The 25877-nt window shown below is 41.9% G+C and overlaps 1 protein-coding gene across 1 annotated transcript in view; it reads right to left on the bottom strand.

The window, feature by feature from the left end:
- Window positions 1–25877, bottom strand: part of THEMIS (thymocyte selection associated) — a 557215-nt gene that overhangs the window by 123704 nt on the left and 407634 nt on the right. The window lies entirely within an intron of this gene.

Here is a 25877-nt window from a genome sequence, read left to right as displayed (position 1 = left end):
TGAAAAAAAACATTGTAATGTGATTAGCACCAATAATATTTGTATTTATTAAGTTTATATAGTACTGGATATCATTAAAAAATAAAGGCGTGTGTGTGGAGCTTGAAGGGAAGGGGCAGAAAGGGAGGCTCGGGTCATGAAAATGTGTCAGATGGGTTGGGGTTGGGAGATGTGAAGGATCAGTAAGGGGAATTTGCGGGTGCACCGCATAAATAAAAAAAAAATAATAATTTGCATTTATATAGCGCTGCGAACCCTCTGGCATCTGAGCGCTGCATAATATTTATTACCCATGGTGTGTGGTACTCATTTATCAACCTCAGAAGGATGAAAGGCTGAATTTGGCTCTGCCGGAATTCGAACCTGTGTCGGCAGGCTCTTCACGGATGTCATTGTGAGCACTCTACTCATGGTACTATCGGACCGGCTTCTATAGGTAATAAATACATCATACAAATGAAACAATATGTGTGGGAAATTAGATTTTGACATATTGGGCCTCATTATAAGGTTGCCGGTCCGGTAACAATGGTACAGGTAAGCTTGCCGGTACCGTTGTTACCGGACCGGCAAACTACAAGGTCTGTGAGCAGGTGCCTGTCACGAATGGTGCCGGTGCATACGGCTTCCCCATTCCCATTGAGTCCAATGGGACTCAAATGGGAATGGGGACTAATATTTACTGGTGCCCGGGAATGGGCGATTACCAGGTCCGCCGGGGCTGTAAAGTCCCGGTAATTGCCCATTCCCAGGCTACGGTAAATTCAAGACTCTGGTAATTAACAGCATGGATACCGCCGAAGTCGGAATGAGGTCCATTGTTTAATTGTCTTGTTATGCAATAAAAGTACACTAGATGGCAGAACATGACAACGAAACAATGTGTAATACAATATTATTCATGATGACAATGCCTAAACGCTTTTTATCTACACTACATTGACGTTTCGTTATTTATTTAAAACGTTGTTTTTCCAGCGATTTAACGACCTATAACCACAGAAAATACCTTCTTCAAAAATTACTTTTAATACCCCAATGCTTTCCCATAATATTGGCCAACAAAGATCTTATCTTGCAAACGCTAAGTAGCCATCTGGCAAGCAGGACTGTTCTACGGATCCGAGTCTGGGCAGCCTAGTGTAATACAATCTCTAAAAAAAACACCTGCGGTTGGGCTTAAGATGTGCCAGTGGTTCAAACACATTAGAAGAGTGCTGCGTTTTCTGCACCTAGAGAACCTTTGGGAAACCCCAGCACTGGTTTCTTTGTCACTTATCAAAGAGTTGTTGTACTCAGGCCTTGATACAGGGGTAAAGGTTGAGGCAGCACTGCTCGAAGCCAGATTAGGCCTGGATTTCAATCTGATGAGTTCTAATGGCTTTGAATTCTACCTAGATAACATAGGGCCTCATTACGAGTTTCCCAGTCCGGATACAATGGTACCGGTAAGCTTACCGGTACTGTTGTATCCGGACCGGCAAACTCTGCGTTGTGCTCGCGGGTGCCTTTCATTCCGCCAGGTCTGACCTGTCGGAATGAAATGCACATGTGCGCACAGCAAGCCTGTAGCATTAGCACGATAATGAACCGTGCCGGTGCTACAGGCATCCCCATTCCCATTTGAGCCCAATAGGGCTCAAATGTGAATGGGGATCAACCGGTTCCAGCACCTGTGAAAGGGCAATTACCGGGTCCAGCGGGGCAGGAATACCCCGGTTATTGCCCATTCGCGGGTTCTGGATATTTTCGGACGTTTGGCGGCAGCCTGCCAGTTTTACTGGCAAGGCTACCGCCAAACTACTAATGAGGCCCATAGTGCCTCTGCAGATGCCCACACTAAATGTAAAATATCACCTTGGCATCCTCCTGGTAAAAGTGTTAATAGGAGGGAGGGCTGAGTGTGACAATCATAAGTACCTTCATCTATGTGGTAAGGCCCAGGAAACAGAAGCCCACATCCTTTTCTAGTGTGCCCAATATTGCTTCCTCAGGCATGGTATTGTCAGTCCCATTTTCCATGAGAGCAGGATAACACGTTTACAAGATGCTCGCATCTGGGCTTACTCCACACGAAGTTTGGTTGCAGTTTTTGCGCTTTCCCCCTACATACAGAAAGTGGGAGAAGGCAGAGGCCCCTCTTGTTGACTAGTAGCCAGCCAGCAACTGGCTTAGCATCTTAAGCAGTACTGAAAGGACTATTTAAGAAGTGGTTCTATGTGAAAAGACCTAATTTTAAAGGCCTCAAGCAAAAAAGATTTACAATGGCTGATTTTCTTTTGATCGTAAAAACAGCACTGTAAAGGTCTTTTTCTCCTGAAACCTTTAACTTTAAAATGCGTTTTAAAAAATATATACATGGGATTTCACCCCCAGAGTCCCTAGTTGTTCCACTCCCCCCCACCCCCTCAACCCACCACCACCCTTTCCTGTGGGATTTCAATGAGTAAGGTGATGCAAATACAAGTCATATACCTGGGCATCGAAGCTGCTCAATATATCCCAGAATAATGCTAAAACTATCTACTGAAATATGTTGGGTTAAGGGTACTCGTAAGTACTTGGGGCATCATTACGAGTTCGTCAGTGCAGGAAAGATGTGGTGGCAATTCCATTGCCACCAATTTTTTTGTCAGTAAGAGAATTATCGCCTTTTTTACTGCACTACCGAAATTATACATTTGGAGGTAAAGTGGAGGATTTATCTCCAGCAACAAGCTTGAGGTAAATGCATCGCTTTATCTCTTAAAGTCCTATGGGCTCCAAAAATGGGAAATTGCTACTACTTCTAATTCCATGGTAAACACATGGGAACAGGTGGAGATATCGATAATCGAGTTTGGTGGTAACTCGGCTAATTTACTGCCATATTATCAGAATACTTGCAATCAGGCCCTTGTTATTTATAATTAAATCATGGCATTTGGAGCAGAACACCTTTTTTCATCAACCGCTCTCATGATTACCATATATTAACTCGGGCATGTCATTATGTTTAAATTATAAGTTAAGTTAAATTATAATAATTTTAACTCCTTCTGCTGTTTGCAACAGGAAAACATGTTATAACACAGAATTCCAAAAATCTCATAAAATAAAAAACAAAGCTGTAGTCACCAGGAGAGAATGACGCAATGTACTGTTCTCTAAATATTAAGGTGTAGGATTATGGACTGCAAAACCCCAGGGGCATTTCTCGTGTTTGTATCAAGATGGACAATTGCAGCTAAGGAGAACAAAATGTCCTCCCCACCTGCTGCTATAATGAACTGTGCTTGACACTGGAGCCTGTAGTTTCCAGAAATCCTTGTCTGCACTTGCACAGAGAGCTGAGGTTTTATGTTTAAGCAGTCATACTCCTATTGGAGTCGAAAGAAACCTGGGGCAATATATAAAGAGATGGGATCGCCCACAATCAACCAGTAAGGTGGTCCTCATATAATTGCAACAGAGTGGCATTGGCCCTCATTACAACTCAGGCGGTAAGGGGTTTACGGCGCCGTAAACAGCGCCGACCCTTACCGCCTGAGTACGAGGTCCCTTAGCGCCATGGCGGACTTAACACCTGCTTTTAGCAGGTGTTAAAATCCATGGCGCTAAGGGACCATGGAGTTAATTACGCCACCGTAATTTACGGTGGCGTAATTAACGCCTTCCCCACTCCCATTATGCCCTATGGGGCAAAAATGCGAATGGGGAAGGGTAAATGGGGATTGGGGACTTACCGCCCCGCCAAGGTCGGAATGGGGCGGTAAGTCCGCCAACCACCATGGTGTAAACGTAGTTTACGCCATGGTGGTAAAGTCATGGCCCAGGCGGTAACTTACCGCCTGGGTCGTAATGAGGGCCATTATCACAAACAAATTTAGTATTAATTTACTGTAGGTGTGCTTGTACAGGAACTTGGTTTCTGTTGTTAGGTCAGAAAATTAAGACTTCTTGACTTAGCAAGAGAGCCGACAATCATGCCCACTGCCCTCTTAGAGTTCAGATACAGAAATGAAGACCATATGAAACCAGTACAGAGTATATGTGTCAGTGACTCTGTATTCACTGGTGCAGGCCAATGAGCATGCGTACTTAATACAGCAGCACCACAAGTTCTTACTAAGTCAGCACCGTTTTGAAAAATAGTTAGTATTCACTGTCTGAGGAAGAGGACCATGTGGTCTTGAAAGCTAGTAGACAAAAATATGGAGTTAGCTCAGTTAGCTCAGTAAAGGTATCGCTGCAAGATCCCCGGTTGTATTTAACAACCTGACTTAACTTTCAATAAAAATCAATTACCTCAAACATAATGTAATAATTCACCTTTCATTATCTTTCTACACTTTCAAGCATATCTCTCTTTTTCTTCCATCTACTAGTCCTTGTAATATGGCATTCATCTGTCTTTTGTGAGAACATCTACCCATATATGTCATTGCTGAGCCTGCTATTCATAGAACATCATTTCACCTTCCAGAACTATTCTTCAGATTTCAATCCTCTGCTCGTGTACCGCGTATTCCAATCTGCTAAATTAATGCTTCTTTAATATCATGCGTTTGTGTTATTTTCCCAAGTACTTCAATGTCCATGTCCTGTAAGTTCTTTGTCTTTGCCTCTTGATTTTGATAACTGCATTGAGTTTTCACACTTCTTAAAAGGGCGACTGGTATGAATGGAAAAGGGAAACCTATAGATACACTCTCCATTCAAGCTGTTTACTGTGGCTTTGAACATATCATGAATTGTTTTGTTTTTTTTGGCCCTTTCATTTATGCTTGCATTTACCTAGCTCTTTTTTGTGTATAGATAAATGTTTCACTTTGTTGCTATTTGATGGAATCTTTATGACAACACAATTACAAAGCTGATATAATTTCTTAACCATTTTGCAAGATCTTTCATCATTTGTTACTCTTACCTATGTTGTCATTTTTTAAGTTATTGTGATCTAAATTATTGTGAAATTAGATTTGGTTAGCGATGGGCGAGCCTTAAATTGCCCGACTTGAATGCTGGTTCGATTTTTTTAAGAAAAGATTTGAGTTGTATCAAGCCATTCGAGTCTCCATAGAGACTGCTAACCAGTTGAATCTAGTTGATTTGGTAAATATCCGATTCAGCTCAAATCGGTTCGAATCGATTCAAGCCTTGGTCACAGTAGCTTGATTTGGGTTAAAACAACATTTAAAATCCATGTGGATTTTAAGAAAGGATGGGGCAGATTCTCAAATTATTTTTGGGCACAAGTGATGAGATGCATCTGTGGAGAAGTCATTTTGTTATTTGTTTGAGTTCATGTCCTTTAGTTATGATATTTCAAAAGAAAACCCTGTTGAAAGTGTCTCTTTGGCCTATGTGTGTTATCTATCGATCGACCGTCAGCCTTGTGACAAAGCCCTAAAGAATTGTTCATGTGCTTGCCTGCAAAATGGTGAAATATTGCTGTCCGAGCACTCCTATTACTGGGTGTGTGCATATATGTATGGTTTTGTCCAAAAATTACCAAATAAAAAATACGGAATGCGTGATTTGGCCGAATTTCGGCCATTTGAAAAATCCAACAGCCGATAAGTTTGACCAAATCACGCATTCGGTGCTGGGGGCTGCAGGGCTGTCACTCGCACCCTTGCTCACCATATTGTGTTTTTGATTCTATATCCTTGCTCACCATATTGTGGGTGTCCCGGGAAAAAAAAAGGAAAGGACCCTGCAGCGCCAGTTCCCGATCACGGAAGTGAAAGGGAACAGGCGTTGCAGGGTCACAGCGAGTCGGAATGCAAGGTAAGTAGGGGACAGGGGGTTGGGGTGTGTTATGGGTGTTCGTAGGGGTGTTGGTGGGGGTGTGGATAGGGGTTTGGGCAAGTCAGAAATGTTCAGGGGAGAAAAGTCTGAAATAAACTTCGGTCTTTTCTCCACCAAACATTTCTAATTAGGTCTTTCACCCTCAACCCGTGTGTGTATATATATATAAATATATATGTATATATATTCACAAAAGAACGTTGTTAAATCAATGACATTTGTGATGTCATCTTTGATGTCCTGGGTGTTAGTCTTAGCAATGCAAGTAGGTGGCGCGAGTTATGGTTGCTTAGCTTACCATAATTAGCGAATGTGAAGGGGTTTTTGGTTTTACTGTGAAGTATAACATCCCTTTAACAAAGTTTTTTTAACTGAATATACATATGTATATATAGCAGCGAACAAAAACAAAGGGGATAAACATGTGATGTCGTCAGTGATGTCATCAATGACATTTGTGATGCCATCTTTCATGTCCTGGGTGTTAGGGTTAGCAGTGCACAGTGGTGATGGCAGGTATGGTTGCTTAGCCTACCATAACGGGCGAATTTCAGGGGTTTTTCGGTTTTACTTTGAACCATAATGGCACGTTTGAAAAGTTTTTTTTAGTGAAGTGTACAGGTTTTTGGTAGGGCAACTTAACCATAACATCCCCTTAACAAAGTTTTTTTTGTGAATTTTACGGGTTTTTAGTAGGGCAACTTAACCATAACGTCCTTTTAACAACGTTTTTTTTTTTACTGAATTTCACAGGTTTTTTGAAGGGGAACTTAACCATAACATCGCGTTAATAAAGTTTTTTTGCTGAATATACACTATCATCATGTGATGTTGGGAGATATGTAGTATAATTTACTTACTTTATATACATGTAACATAGAACATACAGAACCCCCTCGCTATTGATATTTGAAAGGCACGGACTGAGCGCCTGTTTGGGGACGGGGGTGGATGAGGTCAACAGTACCCAAACAGACAGGGGATATCTGAAATTTTACTATTGTCTTACACAAAAAATGCACAACTTTGAAAAAGGACACACAAAGACATTATAAGTACTAATAAATAGGGAAACCTAAACGTGTGAAATAAAAATCATGCATTTAATGACCATGTTGAAAGAAATGGATTATACCATAACAAAAAAAAGTATGCCTCCAACGTAATTACCTGACAGAAACTCTGCAGCCAGGACCGACAGTAGACGCACGCAGTACAACAAAGGCAAAGTACAACAAAATAGTAAGTGAACTTCATTTTTCGTATATGTGGGTGTACTTTTTTTGGTATGTGGGGCACAAAAAATAATTTCTTTCTGTTGTTTTGACACAGAAATGTCAATACTTTGGAGTGGCTGGAGGAGAATTTTCCACATGGGGAAATGTCCGAAGATAGTGATAATAACGGTACACACTGCTCTGCATAAGCAAAATAATGGTCAGTATTTTATGGGCATTTAACATATATATATATATATATTTATTTTTAACAGACCAGGAAAAAAAAAGAAGAAAGGCCAACAAACAACACAGAGGAAGACAGGCTGAAAAGGATAGAACTGAAAATGGACACACTGAATGACAATTTTAACAGTTTAAGGCAATTTGTGGAGGAGTTTGTGAGAGGAAAAATACGTTATCACTGTCCCACCTGTACCTGCCCCCTTCTCCATTCCCTAGTGAACCATCCCCAAACCTTCAAGAAGAAAATAGATGTTTTGATGAAACATCCATCCCTTCTTCCCCTCACAAATCATCCCCTCACAACCAGCCTGTGTTGAATCCTAATTCCCCTATATTCGTGTCAGTATCTGCTTCCCCCTGTATTTCTGTTGATTGAAGTGTGTGTGTGTTTTTAGAAAGTTTTTGTATATTAGTTGTAGTTGAAGAGTTTGAGGATTTTGTTTTTTAAAAAGACTTAAAATGTCCACGAACAGCGCGCCTGTTCGAACTATCCGTAAGCAATAGAATATGGATGTTCCAACGGCAATACACCTACCCGTACCAATGCCAACCAAGATGGAACTGATCTTAGAACGCACCATCTGTGCAAGTTGTGCGTAAATAAACAGAATGGGGCATCCTAAGGACATTATACTTCTCCGTACCGCTCACAAATGAGATAAAGCATGTTCTTAGAACACACCAGGTGTCCGGGATGTCTGTAAATGAGCAAAATGGGAGTGTCCTAAGGACACTATACCTGTACGTATCGTCCGCAGCCAAGATGGAACTGTCCGTAGTAGAGGCGCAGTGGCCGGCATGTTCGTAGTCAAACAAAATGGAGGTGTCACAAGGACACTGGACCTGTCCGTACAGTCATCAGATGATGTACGCACATGCGCAGTACACCCATAAGGACTGCGAACATTGCGCCTGTCCCTAACTGTCCATCTCACTTGTGCCGCACTTTTAATTAGTTTCAGGACCCGAACACTGTCCGTAGAACACCCGCTGACATACGCACGTCCGTTACTCTGCATTTGCTGTCCAGCGGGCACGCATTTCCCTCGCGGATGTATTCAGGACGTCATCATATGACCACACCCACGCTGAGCATGTGGACTAATTTGCAGTTTCTGTGCTTCTGCAACATTGCAAAAGAACTTATACATACATGGGAAATTAATTTACAGAATAAAATGACCATTTCACATGTGCCATACAATAGCTCTACCTATGAACGTGTCGTTTAGAATTTTAGCAGCGCTTTTGAGTGATCAATATGGTCACGAGGCGCACCCCTCCACCCCTATAAATGGCCACACCCCCGAGCTCATCTTCATTGTGCTTCTGGCTATAGCAGTTTGAGTTGTGCTGCCTTTACTGCTGTAGCGACCATTTGGCAACTAATCCTTATGGCATCCATGTCTACCGTTGCTTCATTAGCCTCAGTACCACCCCCAAACCCTCCACCACCACCACCTCCCCAAGGGCCTGCAGAGGGATATACGGGTGAGGATGTAGAGATTGAGGAAGAAGAGGAAGAAGAGAATGAGGTGGAGGAACTCCGCACTACAAACACTCGCTGGGAGTCGTGGGTGTGGCGTTTTTTTTCCGTTTGTGGGAATGTACTGAAAGCATGTGCGAACCTGGTCAGGTGTAACCAGTGCCAGTTGGTGCTGAGTCGCGGGAGACCTGGTGCGTACAGCTTTGGTACGACAACCATGAAGCGACACCTAACTTCGTTCCACAGTGCGGACATTCGCAAAGTGGTGCCATGCAAAGAACGTAGTAGATTGAGTTCCTCCACAGCATCCTCCGTGTCCAATCCTCTCACCACAAGAGGCACTCCTGTGGGGGAGGGCATCCCTCCAGCTGCCTCAAAAGCCATTTGCGTTGCTGTTGACCCTTACCTTTCGAGAGCCACAATATTGTGTGTGTATTGTGACGCAGTACTCTGCGGGGGGGAGAGTCTTCGAAGTGCTTTTGAGGCTAGGGTCACGGAGCATCAGAAGAACTGCTCCCTACCTAAGTAAAGCCCACCCTATATCTTTCTCTCTCCACCTGGCCCTTCTTATCCCCGTGGTTGGTGTCCCTTCCTTACCCTCCTTTGCCCTCCTCTCCTAATGTGTCGTGTCCTGAAAAGCAGTAAACTGGAAAATAACAAAAATTACAAAAAAGGCTCTTTTCAGAGCCGCCTTCTCAGTTTAACAATAGAACAATCAAGTGACTGTTGTAGGCCCCGCGCATTTTTGGAAAAGTCCGCGGACAGTCGTAGGACACACAAAAATGGAGGGTGCAAGCGTAGCAAAACCAATGGACTTTTCGCTGGGAGTAAGTGGTTGCTCTGAAAAGAGCCATTTGGTGGTGTTGTCTGTGCTTCAAAAAATGTAGGTTGGAAAAAATGGATTGCCAAATAGGTGACTATGGGGGTCATTACGACCCAGGCGGTAAGTACGCCAACTTTACCACCATGGTGTAAACTATGTTTACACCATGGTGGATGGCGAATTTACCGCCCCATTCCAAGGTGAGCGGGGCGGTAAATCCCCATTTCCCATTTTACCCTTCCCCATTCCCATTTTTGCCCCATAGGGCATAATGGGAGTGGGAAAGGCGCTAATTACGCCACCGTAAATTACGGTGGCGTAATTAGCACCAAGGCGGTTTAGCGCCATGGATTTTAACGGCTGCTAAAAGCAGCCGTTAAAATCGGAATCAGGCGTTAAGGGTTAACGACGGCGTTAATCCTTAACGCCTGAGTTGTAATGAGGCCCTATGATTCCAAAAAAAGTTGCAATGCATTTTGTACATTGCGAAGAAAAATCTGATTGCCAGCATATTTATTTATTTATTTATTTATTTTAGCATTTGTAGAGCGCACTACAGCCCACAGGCAACGAGGCGCTATAAGGAGTTTTTAAGGAGGCTTGCTTGAGGGGTACAGTATGCAGCCCCAAAGGTCTGTTTAAATACATTTGCTTATGCAAATTTGCATGGTTACATATGATACAGATTGATTGTTACAGTTGGTTACTAATCTTGTCTAGGTATATAGTCTCCTATACATGGTGAATACAGTAATAATGCATACCTAGAGTGACAGGCTCTTTAGATGAAGAGCTTGGTTTTTAAGGCCTTGCGAAAGGCTGTGTGTGAGTCAAGATGGACTCCATCCCTGCGAAGAATGAAAGAGCGGCGAAACAAAATGTTTTCATTGTGGAATGAGGACATGCCAACATCTCTTAGAAAGGCACAAACAGCCTTATTCACATTGTGCCTCGCTTTCTCCATTTGTGGACCAAATGCAGAAGAACGCAGCCATATTTGTCTTTGTGCAATTCGGGAAAAAACTATTTGGCAATTTGGAAACATGTCCATGACCTTCGCAAGTCCTTCCTTCATTGCAAATTGCAAAGACATGGCCTAAACTGTTTCCTCCGCAATGAATGATAAGTATATCAGGATGACGCTCTGTCTGTAAAGTTGCACAGAGAGGTACCAAGTCCAGCCACCTCATTCCACACACGCCATGCCAGTGCACTTCAACATGAGGAAATCCAAGATCTGCACATAGACCACAACTTTCTGCATGCACCTTCAACCAATGTATCCATGAGTCTCCCAAAATCCAGATAATCTGTTTTTGAGCACACAGAGCCATGGCTGTCTGGTCTCCTGTCAGGGAAAAGACGTTCTCACAAAATTTCTCCATACAGAACACACCCACTGAACTTTACTGACCAATCCCTACCTTCGCACATTCTCATTTGCATGCGTCTCCACCCCATAATCCCCGTTGTTAATAAGCGCTGCCTGCAAACTACCGCCATGTTCGTGGACACGTACGGGATCAGAGCATGACGACTGTACATTTAAATATTATTCCCCCTTTCCCCTTTAAGGTGGGCTCTGAAAAGAGCCGTTTTTTTTCTTCTTTTGGGCAGATGCCTTACAGACACCTGTTATTTTGTTTTTTCAAAATATTTTTTGTTCTTACTTTACTCCTACAACCATTACAGAACCTTCTCCAAAGCAAGCCTCACATTCCCAAAATAAGCCGCATTACTGGGAACAATGTTATCGTGGCTGCAGAAAAACATACCAGCGTGTAACATAAAAGTGCGCATGCCGATATTGATGTTACACCTCCCAATACTTTGATCAGGACAGAAAACAGAACTGTTGTCCAATTTTCCACTAGGGAGTAATCCAGAAAAAATGAATTTCACAGTTGGAAAGATGTTAATGACTGCTTGAACCAACTGTTCCAAATCTTCCAACAAAGTACGTGAACTCACGTAGCCCAAATGGCAAGCACCGTAGTGCAAAAGTACCACATGAGGAGTGGTCATTGTACGCTTCTCGGTGCAAACTTGGAGAATTGCCGCAACGTTGCGATCAGTCTCAGTGCTCCACACCACCTCCACTCCTCTCACATCGAAATGGTGTGCCACATGCCTACTTTCGGCATAGTGCTGTAAACCATGCACAAAAATATCCCCAGGGACCAAAACCCTGACCCTCTGCACCTCTGCCATCTTCAGTATACGCACCGTCTTTCGACACAAAAGAGCAACATGAACATCTGATTTCCTGATGCCTACAGTCCCCTTTCCATGCTGGATTTGCTGTAGAAACCCGTATGTGACATGCCCTACCCACAGACAAGTGTTGTGTACGTGCGGCACGTAACTCTCAGCCAGTCCTTCTACCCTTTCCTCATCACTCGCGAATCCATTCCCTCATTGGACACAGCTAAGCAGTCACACAACCATCCACCAATCACAACCAACATCCCTACATCTAACTCCGTCATCAAAATTGCGCACTTCAAATGTACTATTGAACAATCTGAAAGCAAGTCACATTCATTGCAAAGCACCTACTTCATAAAATACTGTGCAAGTGTCGTGAATTTCTATGTACAGCTCCATGCATGCGCACATGCATGCGTATAAAGTACAGGTATGCATATTTTAATCCGAGAACATGTGCAACCCTTATGATTACATTTAAACAAATTTATACCACTAAATCTGCATAGCCAATACATACCAACGCTCCCCCTTTAAGTGCAAGATGTCCGATTTGTCATTGACAAACCGCACTACTTCTTACTGTCTCCCGCATAACCTATACATATGTTACAACCCCCCCTATTTAGCGCGAAACTCAATTTACCATTAGAAAATGGCACCATTTTTTACTGTGTACCGCCTACATAAATGCTACTTCCAATGCGATCTTATGAGAAAAATAAACGCTCCCGTTTGCTGTGGTGACATCTCCCTCTGAAGCTCTCCCAGTTTTTCGAAATCGTACTTATAATATGAAAGTACAGAAATGTTTCCCATCTACTATAATGACCTATTGCTTACAAACCACTCTGCTATAGATACACAGCTTAAAAGAAACAAGGCATTTTCATAACCTAAAACCTTTACTCATTTCTGAAGCACATGCAACTAACATACGTCAAATAACATACAAAGGCAGCACATAGTGAAGTGAAATGCACACATGCACTGTGTTGAAATATCAAAGGAGAATACTCTGACGAAAGATGCAAAATTACAGTGTACAGTAACATCACTGCTTTAAATACACAAAGTTACTAACGTCTTCTTTTTACAATCGCAGTGAAGACTACTCTCCTGAAAACCAACAGCATCTACACTGCAAACGACATAGCCGAAGAAATCTGGTTATTCTGCAAAAAAAAGTAAGTACAGTACAACCTTTATATTCTAACTATTCCTCAAACAGATTGTGTGGGTTATGTATTTAATTTGCGCACCAAAGCAAACAGTGATTTCTGAACCATTCTACCCACAAATCCCCATTTATTAAACTAAGAATAACAGGCAGAATGGCTCACAAATCCCTGTGTGTTTGGAACTCAAATAACATACAGAAGCCTTAGAATGTTAGTACTAGAAAACAAATAGCTGTTTCAATCGTATGCAATTACATTTACTGTTAATGCTTCTCCTCACCACTAGCCCACTTTGTACTCTCATCTGAAGCACATTGTAGTGGTATATAAACAGAAAAATAGCCTTCCCAAATCATTTTAAGAGGCCAATGCGCATTCACACACCACCACAAAAAGCTTCCCCATCAAACTCATTACACGCATGCACACAGCACACATACATTGTACAACAGACCAAACTATGCCTTCTTGTTTTCAACAGACCCCAAAGAATGCCTACCAAAAAGCAAGTCCGTAGAAAGGAACGCAGAAGTAGAGCAAATAAAAATAAAAGTGTCCAACCTAAGCATCCATCTGTAGCAGAGTTTGTAGAGAATGTTGGAACAAAACAGCTAATACAGTCGTTTAGCGAAACAAATGAAGCTTCAACTACCGAAACTTTACCTCCTCCAACAAAATGTGGCACGAAAGACAAAACACTTTCCCAAAAAATATTGGCTACCAGTACTGCTAACAATGCTCCAATTAATCCTGATATAGTAACAAGAACCTATAGTAAAAAAAGTATTTTAGCAAAAATGTTTCACCACAGAGTCCTTCAGAATCTAATAAGAAGAGGACCGAAATGATCCTCAACCCTTAAAACCTACCGTAGAAAATTAATCCTACAAGCTCTCGTGGACAGTGCAATCCTTCTCAAAAGGAAGTTGTTTATATTAGTGTTAAATAGGATGAAACCACTAACAAAACTAAGTACCAAACTACAAAAGAAACTTATCAATAAACAGAATGTGAACAAAAATAAGTTCTTACATATTTGTGGAGGTGAATGGAGTCACACAACAACCAGAGAACCATATTTTAATGAAGAAGCATACAAACAAAATCAAACAAACACAATTGCCATCCATAGCAGTGGACGAGGGTATGAAAAAATCAATAATAGCATCATGGAACAAGAAACACTGCTTAAAAAAATATCCCCTGAAAACTCATAATTACCTCTCGATTCGACTGAACCAGACCGTCCAGTATACAAATGGGCGTACACGTCAATGTGTGCCATTCCTAACAAATCTTTCAAATCTTTACGTCAGTTCCTCAATCAGTATGTGAAAGGTAAACACAAAATTAAAATGAAAGTGCTGCAAAATATGGATATTTGTCCGGTGTGCAAATACACAGGACTACAAGGACATTCATTAGCCTTTTCCTATTTGCAAAAGCACCTTCCATGATATCAAAAGGATATCAATACATCATTCAAATGTAAGAAATCTAGTGTATAAAATATACTATGCTAAAAGTCCAGCTTCAGAATTAGCCAATTTAAATCACACTCTTCTGCATGGTACACCCAAATATCTACAAGAAGAAATTGACCGTATCCAGAGAAAATATTTTGGAAGTGAAAGCCACTTACAAAATGCAATAGTTGTAGAACAGACTAGCAACAATTCTGCACATAACAACCTTCTATTACACACATACAAAAAAGAAATACTAACATTTAAAAGTGCAAATACCAAACCATGTGTGTGTTGCCACAGAATGTTTTACAAATGGAACACAAAAAATATAGACATAGCATACAAAATAGAAGACAATGAAGATTCCAAATGGTTTCAAGTAGCTCTCTACCTTTTAGCCGATAACAAATATCAAATAAGTGAACCCCTAATATGTTGCAGTTACTGTACTACAAAACTAGACAACAACCAAACTCCTTCACGTGCTATCACAAATAATTTGGAATTGTTTCCACTACCAAAAACCCTGCAACAGCTCAATATGTATGAGAGCGTCATAATTCATACAGTTCACCCATTTCAAGCAATTATACGCCTTCACCCAAAAACAGCAAAATTACCTCCCTCTGAATTGGTGAAAGGCATTCGTGGCAATGAAGTTTATTTTCCATTAGATCTAACAGAAAATGTACACACTCTAGGAGTGCAACGTTCAATAGAACATTCTTTTATTGTCTTGGTAAATGGTGTACCAACAAAAGACAAAACAAATTGGCAACAACTGGTGGACTTACATCAAGTTAAACAAGCCTTGCAATATCTAAAAGAGAATAACGGATTTTACAAGGAAATAAATATTGACGAAAGCTTAAGGGAAACAACTGAAATAATTTAAGAGTCATCAGAAACTGGACAATTCGAACTTCTGGATCCTGCTGCAGTATCCACTCTTTTGGACCAGTACACAATTCATCCATTGCATTCCAATGAAAGCATAGATGATGCACTAGACATTTACCAAATGCAACAAACCTAAGGTTCACCAATGAGCATATGGGAAAAAGTATAGAAGCACATGCTTTTCCACTGCTATTTCCTACTGGCAAAGGTGGAAGATACGATGATAGACCCACTCAGATTACGGCATCAGAATATCGCTCATTACGAATGTATTCGGAAGATTCCAGGTTTAGACAAAATGTGGAATACATATTCCACCTACTCTTTGAAAGTGAACTAGCAACCCTATGTTACGGAGTTGCACACATTTTGAAATCTGGAACCCACTTTCAAAATATGTCAGCTACGCAATTAATACAAAAAGTACAAGAAAAAGATGAGGTTTTACAATCTAGTATACAAATATAACAAATTTGTTTGACAAATATAACAAATTTGTTTGCAAACATGCATGGTACAAAAGAATACTGGTTCCGACGGCACGGAGACGTACGTTGTATGATCAGAAACCTTGGACCACCGACTTGGTTTGTTACACTAAGTTGTGCAGAATATGCATCTCAAACAGCAAAAAAAAACAACATACATTTATTAACACCTGGAGAACTCTGCTCTCTAGATCCAGTTAATGTCTCAAGATATTTCCATCATCGTTTCATTGCTATGCTACACTTTATTTGCAATAAAACTGTTCCACCCCTCGGAGAAGTGCAATACTTCTTTTGGAGAAAAAAATACCAAGCGAGAGGAGCACCACATATACACATGCTTTTATGGATCAAAGGTGCACCTAAATTTGGTCACGACACTGATGCCACTGTTTTGCAGTTCATCCAAAAATATGTCACTTGTGAAATACGTTCACAACGGACACATAGTGACCTGCATGGGCAGATTTTACAATTTCAAAGACACAAATGTGGCAAATATTGTCATCGCAAATACAAAAACAAAGGTAAATACTACACCAAATGCTGGTTTGGTTTCCCTAGACCAGTTACAGAAACAGGTGAAGTGAACAACTTCATGTCTTCAGTTCGACATAGTGTTAAAGGTAAATCACCTAAGAACACGTATTGCATAAAAAGAACAGAAGAATCAAAATATATCAATGATTACAATGCAATCATTGCCCTCTTATGGAATGCAAACATAGATGTGCAGTACATTGCAGACAATTCCACTGCTGTTGCACACTATGTTACAACCTACTTAACAAAAGCAGAAAAAACAGAGCTTCAAGACCTCTGGGATGACCTATCATCAGACAAAACACTATTTTAGAAATTGTACAGCCTAGGCATAAAAATGCTCTCTCATAAAGGATGTGGCGCCTATGAAGTGGCAGATCGTTTAACCGGTACTGCTTTGTATGTAAAATCAGACAACATAGTATGGCTAAGTCTTGGTCCTGCTAAATCTAGAAAAAGAGTTCGGAAATCATATGAGGACATAGAAACAATTGCCAGAAATGATCCCAACAGCCAAGACATTTTAAAAAACAATTTACTGGACACATACTATCCGAACAGTAGTAGCACTTTGGAAAGCATGTGCCTATACCACATAGCTCAAAACTTTGCATACAAAAATAATATAAAACCTGATGAAAGCAAAGGCAGATATAGAGTCACAGATTGTGAAGGCAGCTTAGCGATACTTACCAAACAAAGCTTAATTAATCATGTTAAATTGTCATTAAAAACTCCTCAACAGAAAGAACTATATTACATGTCTCTACTACAACTTTTTAAACCATGTAGAAAAGAGGAAGAGATACTAGATAACTATGACTGCTATGAAGATGCGTTCAAAGCAAATGAAAGTGCTATCACCGATGTGAACTTTACGCAGTACAAAACAATGTTGCACAATGAACAGCAACATGAAGAAGAACTTCAAGCCCAACTAGATAAGGACTCTTCCGGCAGTAGTCAACCTTCTTTAACAGGAAGCCAAGAACCACTAGGACAGCCACTAATAGCAAATGAGGCAGAATTAGCTATGACAGAAGTGGAAAACACCATGTGTCACTATCAAGAAAATATAGAAGACTTAACTGTACAACAAGCAAAACTTAACAAAGATCAGCGCACCATTTTTGAAGATGTAACAAACAATTTGCACATGGTGTACAACACCTGAAACAATATCCTCTTCCAGAAAAAGTAAAACGTGGTAAAAGAAAACTAATTCAAACAGAAATGCAACAGAAGCTGACAGCAAATCCTTCAAAGAAAACAAAAGGTAAAGGTTCATCAATTACCACAAGCAAAGAAGAACCTATTAGGGAAAGTAAACCAGGTAATCCTTCAAAGTAGGAAGAGAAACTCCGAAAAAAGCACTCAGATACAGAACTAGCTGGTCCATTCAAATTTTCAAATGAAAGTGGTGTAGGTTGCTATGCAAATGTAGCAATTAATATTCTATTTCAATTGCCACCAATTGTTAACAATATTTACTTACACAGTACAGACCAATTGGGTTTTCAAATTTTAGTCCTTCATAGAAACGCAACAAACAATCCTGACAACACGTACAGTGTTCAGGGTATAAGACAAGAATTGGACTACTGTGCTGGAATGGTGAGGTTCACTATAAACTCACAAGAAGATCCACAAGAATGTCTAATGTACTTACTACAAGTACTGGAAAACAAAAGCATACCTATAAATGAAATCTTCCAGATTTCATACATGTGGAAACATACATGCACTCTCTGTAGCAATGTGATACAGGAACAAATCCCAAATGAGCGATTTGTGTATGTATCCATACCTAATTGTGAATCCATTCCATTTCAGCAACTTGTACAGAATGCAAACCATGGCAGATCATGTACTATGTGCAATTCAGACAATCGCTCCACCTTACTGATACGAAAACACATAGTACGCACATAATACTTATGCTTTTACGTTATAATGCAGATGGCACCAAAAACAACTGCAAGCTCACTGGATTCACACATGCTCAAGTGTCACTTGGGAAGAAAACCTTTACAACAGTAGGTATAATCTACCATGCAGGAGCTACAACCAATGCAGGTCACTACACTGCATACATTAAAAAGAAATGTGGATGGGTGGAATGTAATGATAGCACCATTACTCTAAAGCAGAGATGACCATCTAATCTTACAAATGCGTTTTTAATCTTCCTAAAGCCAAAATTTAATAACTAATGTGTACTTCAACATTACCAAAAAATTAAGTGAAAGACTACAAACAGTTAGAATACGCCAACAGGTATCTAACTGCCCAAGAGTGTATAACAACGACACAGATAAATGAATACCACAGAACCGTAACTACAAATGCACAGTTAGAATACGCCAACAGGTCTAACTGTTGTTAAAAATTGGCAACAAGGCAACAAACATAACATTAGTCAGAAAGAACAAGGAAACACTCAAAGAAAGCAAAGAAATAGTTTGTAGCATAGCAAATAAAGGTTTTTTTAATCCGCCAAGGATTTTTTTTCCTGCAGACCCAAGGATTTGAAAAACAAACACAGAAACTGAGCAAAATGCACAGTACACTGGTTTGTAAACTAAATATGAGGGTAAAAAAAAAAGCTAAACTGTCTATTATACAATGAAATAAATATTCTTAAAATGCAAACATTAACATGCTTTTATCACAGAAAAATTAAAAAAGGCTAGTTCCTCCAAGTACTACAGTCACGTAAGACATATATGGATTCTGAACAAATTAAACAGTAAGTATAATTACAGTCATTTCATACATATGCGAATCTACACGGCTAATCTATGGCAGTAATATGGTGCAGTGGCTGTAGGCTGGACCTAACATCTTTGATGTATAACCTACCACCTACACCCTACGGCCAAGCAACCAAGACTATAGGTCCTACCCACAACCATTTCTGCATATCAAAACCATGGTGCTCTAATTTGACTACTTCTAAGTTTAGTTTTGGGTGCTTGGTCTGCAGCCATGCAGCCAAGACACTAGAACGTGCACACAACCACTGCACCACACCACGCCCATGTTCACTTATAACCTCACTGCTTATGACTTCAGTCTTGGGTGCATGGCCTTTGGCCATGCACCCAAGACTCTGGGTCCTGGCCAGAACCATCAAAGCATATCGCAACCATTGTGGCTTCTAATTTCATTACGTTTAAAGTTGGTTTTGGTGGCATGGCCTTTGGCCATGCTCCCAAAACACTACGCCCTCCCCACAACCACCTGAATGATGTTTCATAGTACAAGTGTACCTATACCTGTGATATGCTGCAGTAGGTGTGGCCACATGCTACAGACGTGGGTGTAAGGCCATAGATTTTTCAATGTATGGGTATGCAGTATATAAAATCCATAGTGGCTTACAACTGCAGTGCTTATAACTTTGTTCTTGGGTGCATGGCCTTCGGCCATGCACCAAAGACTCTACGTCCTGGCCACAACTACCACACCATATCATACCCATTGTGGCTTGTAACAACACTACGTATAAATGTGTTGTTGGGCGCATGGCCTTTGGCCATGCAACCATGACGGCAGGCCCTCCCCACAGCCACCTGAGTGATGTTCAATACTACGGGTGTATCTATAGCTGTGATATGCTGAAGTGGGTGTTGGCAGGACCTAAAGTCTTAGGTGTATGTCCATACATATTTCAATGTATGGGTGTTAAGTGGCTTATAGCTCCAGTGCTTATAACTTTGTTCTTGTCTGCATGGCCTTTGGCCATGCAGCCAAGACTCTACACACACCCAACAACCATCTGATCGATAACGAATACTACAGGTGTACCCATTGCTGTGACATGCTGCTGTGGTTGTGTCCAGGGCCTAGAGTCTTGGAAGTATGGCCTACGGCCTACGGCCTACGGCCATGCACCCAAGACTCCAGGCCCTGGCCACAACCACCACAGCATTTTAAACCCATGCTTGCTTATAAATCGTAGCACACCCATAGAACGAAACATTGCAACTGTAGCATGTACTGAATTTGTAGCCAAGACTCTAGGCCCTGCCCACACTCACCAGATACATAGTTGATTGTATGGGTGTGATGTATTAATGTGATATGCTGCAGTGGTTGTGGGCAGTGTGTGCATACTTGGGTGTAAGGCATACAGCCTGCAGCCATACACCCAAAAGTCAACATCTTGTCCACAACCACCGCACTATATAAAACCCATGTTGGCTTATAAATTAAGAGGTTATAACTTTGTTGTTGGGTGCAGGGTCTCCCCACAACCACCTGAGTGATGTGCGATACTACGGGTGTATCGATACATGTGGTATGCTGCAGTGGATGTGGCGATATTATAGACTCTTAGCTGTATGTCCATAGATATTGCAATGTATGGGTGTGCAGTCGCTTATTACTCTCGTGCTTACAACTTTGTTCTTGGGTGAATGGCCTTTGGCCATGCACCCAAGTCTCTACACACTCTCCACAACCATCTGACCCATGAGCTATACTACTGGTGTATCCATTGCTGTGACATGCTGCGGTGGTTGTGACCAGGACCGAGAGTCTTGCAAGTATGGCCTACGGCCTACGGCCATGCACCCAAGACTCTAGGCACTGGCCACAACCACCACAGCATATTACACCCATGGTCGCCTATACATGAGTAACACACCCATACAATGAAACATTATAAGTGTAGCATGTACTCAATTTGTACCCAGGACTCTAGGCCCTGCCCACACCTACCAGATACGTAATCGAATGTATGGGTGTGATGTATGTATGTGATATGCTGCAGTGGTTGTGGGCAGTGTGTACATGCTTGGGTGTATGGCATACAGCCTATGACCATGCACCCAAAAGTCTACGTCTTGCGCACAACCACCACACTATATAAAATCCATGTAGCCTTATAAGTTAAAAGATTATAACTTTGTTGTTGGGTGCATGGCCTCCCCACAACCACCTAAGTGATGTGCGATACTACCCTTGTATGTATAGGTGTGGTATGATGCAGAGGATGAGGCCATAGTATAGACTCTTATTTGTTTGTCCATAAATATTGCAATGTATGGGTGTGCAGTAGCTTATAACTCTAGTGATCACAACTTTGTTGTTGGGTGCATGGCCTTTGGCCATGCACCCAAGTCTCTACACACTCTCCACAACCACCTGATCCATAAGCAATACTAAAGGTGTATCCATTGCTGTGACATGCTGCGGTGGTTGTGGCCAGGGCCTAGAGTCTTGGAAGTATGGCCTACGGCCTACGGCCATGCACCCAAGACTCTAGGCCCTGGCCACAACCAGCACAGCATATTACACCCATGGTCGCTTGTACATCACTAAAACACCTACACAATGAAACATTATAATTGTACCATGTACTCAATTCGTACTCAGGACTGTAGGCCCCGGCCACACCTACCAGATACATAGGCAAATGTACGGGTGTGATGTATGAATGTGATGTCCTGCAGTGCTTATGGGCAGGGTCTACACTCTTTGGTGTACGGCGTACAGCCTTCAGCCATGCACCCAAAAGTCGACGTCCTGCCCACAACCACTGCACTATGTAAAATCCACATTGGCTTATAAATTTAGAGCTTATAAGTTTGTTCTTGGGTGCATGGCCCTTCGACCATGCACCGAAGACTGCATGCCCTCCCCACAACCACTTCAGTGATGTGCAGTAGTACGGGTGTATCTATAGATGTGGTATGCTTCAGTGCTTCTGACCATAGGCTGGACACCTAGCTGTATGTCCATAGAAATAACAAGGTATGGGTGTGCAGTGGCTTAGACCTCCATTGCTTATAACTTTGTTCTTGGGTGCATGGCCTTTGGCCATGCATCCAAGACTGTACACACTCCCCAGAACCATCTAATTGATAATCAATACTACAGGTGTATCCATGGGTGTGACATGCTGCGGTGGTTGTGGCCAGGGCCTACAGTCTTGGAAATATGGCCTTTGGCCTACGGCCTACGGCCATGCATCCAAGACTCTAGGCCCTGGCCACAACCACCGCAGCATGTCACACCCATGGCGGCGTACTAATGAATAGCAAACCCATAGGAAAAAATAATGTAATTACGGCATGTACTCAATTTCAATGTTCGCTAACACCACGCGTGTCCTTAGAACAGTTTCAAGTTCCCTGGGCACAGCACGGACTGAAATACTACCCTTATTAGACCCCTCGATTTCTGTACGTACAAACATCCCGATCAAGGCGGGTATAGAAAATACATCATGAACACCTACCGCCAGAACAAATGCAGTTTTTCACCCATCTCTTACTGTCTGAACCTCCCCAAGCACTATGACACAGCAAAATAGTTTTCGAAATAGCATGTTGCCGCTGGGTGCCGCTCCGCTGTCGGCGGATCCAAGATGTCAGGCGCATCCAAACAATCTGACGCAGAACACTTCTCACTGCAGCCAATCGGCAGAGACTTTGTGTGTCCGCGGTCATGATGCCAGCCCCTTAGCCAATCGGTATCTTGTCCGTGGAGCGAACAGGGAAGTGTGACCGCGGAGCGGACATAGATATCACACATTTTTTGAGACCTACTTTTTGGTCATTTTAAAGAAAAGTACTGCACGGAAGGTCACCAAATTTACAAAAGCACGCTTTCGAGAGCAAGCCCATGCACCTGCCGCAAATTTGGTGAATATCCGTCCAGCGCTTTGCCCTGTAGCCGTGCGCAAAGTTTTTCCCCCATTCAGTCTATGGGAAAAAATGACATTTTGGGACCCCCCTATAACTTTTCCCCCCCTGGAACAAACATCACCAAACTTTGCAAAATAATTCAGAGTGGCCCATATACTTTTTTTTGCAGTTTGGTGAGGATTCATCCAGGGGGAGCAAAGTTATACGCCACCCAAAAAGTGCTCTTCCTATGGAAACAGCAACTTAACCATAACTAGACGGCCTCTACCGTGGCCGTGTAATATGTATATACCTAATGACCTAATGTGTGTGTGTATATATATATATATATATATATATATATATACACACACACACATATCTAACAGGATACTGTGCATGGGAGCAATCATGTGGAATATTTCAAAGGAATTCACTTCATGAGTAAATCAGCCAGCTGTTGGTATTAACATTGAATTAAGCAGGGGTGTTGCCAAGGGAGTCTGGTGGGGCTATAGCCCTGAGTCTTTTGCTTGTAGCCGTAAATAGAAGCGCAGGGGCTACAACCAAAAGGCTAGCTAGCCCTGAGTCCTGACAGTCCCGACATTAGCGTAGCCATGAATCTTTTCCAGACCTAGCAAAACCCCTGGAATTAAGTATTTGTTTGACATTCGATGTGGAAAATATGTTTTGATGTTTAGTACATATGTAGCCTAATGAGGAGATTCTTCCATGACTGTGGTGGATGCATACATCCATAATTAATTGAAAAAGAACCAATACGCCCAGACATTAAAGCTGATTAGCATCAGGGAAGGACACTCAGCCAAATAGTTGACTGTAAATGCAGTCGGGATCACACAGTGTAACGCCTGCATTTTCCAGCCACTGAGGTCTTCCCCAGGTGGTGCCATCTTGATTGTGGTAGTGCAACAGGGAGCCTCTTTCTGTTGCTTTCATTGCTACTTTTCACCAGTTCTTTTGACATTATTGTTGCTCAGGCACAGGTGTCAATCATTGCAAATGCATTACATTTTTCTTCAATAGTGGTAGGAACATAGTACCTATCTGCAACCTCTTCTAGTACACATAAAAAGTGTGCATTTTTGTTAATTTCTAGACTTACTTTTCATAGCTCTTTTCTACTCTTTGCTAGGCAAATGGGCATATGAAATGGCATTTTACCCTCCTTCTTGCCCACTTAATTTGGAATTTCTTTGCCTATTCTCCTGTGCTCAGAACCCATTTGGAGGGTAGCCACTGACTGCCCCTCTGACTCGGGACCACTAGTGCTCACACCCCAATTTCGCATTGTGCATTTCCCATTGTCTGGGTCCTCCCTCCTTACTTCCACGTTGCAACTTATTGACTGGGTATTTTCACAAGTGTCACATAACGGCATGTCAACTTCTGGCATGTGACACTTATCTGTGTTTTGCACGGAGCCTGTCATTTCTGCCCCCTGGAATATCCCGGGGGCAGAATAATATTTATAATTATTAGGCAGTATTCTGAATTTAGTCTCACCACTATACAAATATCACCAAAGCAAGATAGCCCAAAATGCCACAAAAATACCACCAGGCAAAATATCACAAAATACCATGAAATACGAAATATAACCCCCAAAAATATCTCCTACATGCCTTGCAACACACCCACCATCCCCCACCACTCTGAGGCATACCACACAATTTCCCCACCTCCTCCCCACTTACCTTCTGGACCAGAGCTTTGTGCTCCGTTCCGGTGCTCCCTCCTGTCCTCAGCACGGGCACATAATCCTTACAGCAATTGGGCTGCTAAGACCCTATTTTTAGTGTCTGAATTCTGTGTTGCCCATTGTCTCACAGGGGTAGGGTATGTTCCAATTTATCCTTGTAACCATCAGCCTACTGCGCCCCCTGTTATCCTGATCCCTTCTTCTTCTCCATCCCTGTACTTATTTGAAATGGAGAGGGGGAGATGGGGTGTGATTGGAAATACCATATTAAGGCTGAAGGAGAGTGGGTTGGTTTAAAATTGTGGAAAGGGGGAATACCATGTCTCGTACTTGTGTATCCTCCCAATCCCCTGTGACCCTCCCTCGCTTGTCCACCCCCAGGGCGGGATCCAAAAGCAATGGCCCTTCCCTGGCCACCTGAATGAAACATCCCGAGGGAGTACGTAGGAGAATACAGTCAGGTTTCTCACATATGTAAGGTTTGTATTGTTGAGATAGCATACATTCATCAACTTCCGTGGGGAATTAAGTTCCTGTAATTATTATGAGAGATTTGCCACGATGCGACAGAGACATGCACCGCTTCCTGTCATGCGTATTACTACAAAAGCACAATTTTGTGTCATCCCCATGACTTTAAATGTGAGTGTTGCTAATGGCAACTTGAATGCTGATAGTGTGAAAAGTTTTAGAACAATGAACTGCTGAAGTTTACGTAGAACTATGGTGCAAAGAGCCATATGGCAAGGGTAAGCATTGGAGACCACTTAAAAAGATTTAGGAAAATGTATATCTTATACTTTTAGCATTGTCTACATCATGAAACCTACCCCACATTTTTTTTCTTTTTTAAGCAATCTGCAATGCTTACCTTTGCCATAAGTGGATATGTGTTTGTGTCTGTTCAAAATGTTCAGCATATTTCCCAACATGCTACAAACCTGAATTTTGGCCTTTGGGTCGGTTCCATGCCGCAGACAATGTGAAAAGTATCAAACATACATTGTTCTATTTTTTCAGTTTTTTTAGGTAGTCTGCAATGCTTACCGCTGCCATATGGCTCTCGGCACCGTAGTCCTGCCGTAGTTCTACTTAAACTTCAGCAGTTCATTGTTCCTAAACTTTCCACAGCATCAGCATTATAGCTGACATTAGCAGCACTCAC

Source organism: Ambystoma mexicanum, chromosome 4q (assembly GCF_040938575.1).
Source record: "Ambystoma mexicanum isolate Mex_15411 chromosome 4q, UKY_AmexF1_1, whole genome shotgun sequence".
Lineage (NCBI taxonomy): Eukaryota > Metazoa > Chordata > Amphibia > Caudata > Ambystomatidae > Ambystoma > Ambystoma mexicanum.
This window is presented reverse-complemented; position numbering and strand designations above follow the sequence as displayed.